This window comes from Mandrillus leucophaeus, unplaced genomic scaffold, assembly GCF_000951045.1.
Source record: "Mandrillus leucophaeus isolate KB7577 unplaced genomic scaffold, Mleu.le_1.0 Scaffold529, whole genome shotgun sequence".
Classification (NCBI taxonomy): Eukaryota; Metazoa; Chordata; class Mammalia; order Primates; family Cercopithecidae; genus Mandrillus; species Mandrillus leucophaeus.
In genome coordinates this window covers 832,356-834,148 of record NW_012105686.1, presented here as the reverse complement: position 1 = coordinate 834,148, position 1,793 = coordinate 832,356, and the positions used below count along the sequence as shown (strand labels likewise).

Below are 1,793 nucleotides of genomic sequence, written 5' to 3'. Positions count from 1 at the left end.
GGCTCACCGCAACCTCCGCCTCCCAGGTTCAAGCAATTCTCCTGCCTCAGCCTCCTGAGTAGCTATGATTACAGGCACGTGCCACCAAGCCTGGCTAATTTTTTGTGTTTTTAGTAGAGACAGGGTTTCACCACATTAGCCAGGATGGTCCCAATCTCCTGACCTTGTGATCTGCCTGCCTCGGCCTCCCAAAGTGCTGGGATTACAAGTGTGAGCCACCACACCCAGCCTAAAACATTTTTTTAAATGAAGGAGTCTTGCTATGTTGCCCAGTCTGATGTGGAACTCCTGGGCTCAAGCAATCCTCCCACCTCAGCCTCCCCAGTGGCTGGGACTACACAGACACACCATCATGTCTTGCTCTTTTTTAAAATTTCAGTGTCTCGTCAGGGTCAACAGGAGAATTAAACAGGCCCAGAGTTCCCCCAAAGTTCTCAGGCATTCATGCTTAGGTTACATATTTTACAAACCTCCCCAAATCCCCTTTTTATTATCTCTTTTGACTTCACCCAGGTGCAAGCCCAGAGGCAGTCTATACCCCGACTCAACTGGCTGGTCCTCAGTGCTGCCTGCTTCCGTGCCCAACTTAGAACTATACAGCTGCTGCCTCCTAGTAACATGTCATTATAAGGTAGGGAGTGGGTTTCAGTTCTTGGTCACATTAGTATTATTATTAATAGAGACAGAGAATCTCACTCTGTTGCCAGTGCTGGAGTGCTTTGGCAAGATCACAGCTCACTGTAGCCTCAACCTCCTGGCCCAGGTGTTCCTCCTGCCTCAGCCCTCCAAGTAGGTGGGACTACAGGTGCGCCACCATGCCTGGATAATTTTTTTTTTTTTTTTTTAGAGATGAGGTTTCACCCTGTTTCCCAGGCTGGTCTTGAACTCTTGAACTCCTGGGCTCAAGTGATCTGCCTGCCTCAGCCTCCCAAAGTGCTGGGATTTGAGCCACCACCTTGGTCACATTATTGACAGCAGTACAACCTTTCCTGGGAGGTAACCCCAATTTTATTTTGTTTGCTCACAAGTACGTGCAAACTGTTTTTATTTTCTTGGTCTAAATTGTGCAAAGATTGAAGTATTTACCTCCCATTATATCTTCACTTTCCTTTTTTCTCCCATCTATAACGTTTACTGGATGCTAGCCTGATAACCTTCACTTCTGTCAACTTACTTCTCGATTACCGTTGAACCTCTCTTTCTGTCATGTTTTCCCCTTTAGTAAGTGCGATCATACTACATTGATTCTAAGATGCATGTTTTTCACGTTTTAATGTCTCTGAAATCAGCCTGCATTTCACAGTGGTTGACATCTTACAATAAATTCTAGCACTTAAAAAAGTTGTTAGTAGAACATAAAATAATTGTGCATTTCAAGCAGCCCAGGGCTTCTTAGATTTGATGGAATAAAGCTAATGCAATCATAAAGTCTGCAGTTTAGAGACGCCAGTTGACTTGCCCAAGATCATGCACTGGGACAAGGTAAAGCTGAACAGGACGCATCCTCAAGCAGGCTGACTTCAGAGCCCTTGCTTTGTGCTCTGCACTATAGTGGGGGAAAGCGACGTTTGGAGAGGCAAGGGCACTTTGCTGCCATGTGACAGCATCAGAATTTGAATCCAGAGCCCTTTCTCACTACTATATTTGTTTCTGTGACCTCAAGGATACAGGAATTTGGTCTAGAAAATCTCTAAGGTTTCCCATTTGAAATAAAGCCAGTTTTATTTTTTAAATGCATCAATACTTTAAAAATACATTTTCTAGTGCAGAAAATGTACACAGCACAATTTAAA

At 44.3% G+C, this 1,793-nt stretch overlaps 1 long non-coding RNA gene across 1 annotated transcript in view; it reads left to right on the top strand.

Moving 5' to 3' along the window:
* The first annotated feature begins 536 nt into the window (after nt 1-536).
* LOC105551586 overlaps nt 537-1,793 on the top strand; it is a 19,898-nt gene continuing 18,641 nt past the window's right edge. The window contains exon 1 of the long non-coding RNA XR_001007880.1: nt 537-631. This is a non-coding gene — a long non-coding RNA (uncharacterized LOC105551586). The remainder of the gene's footprint in view (nt 632-1,793) is intronic.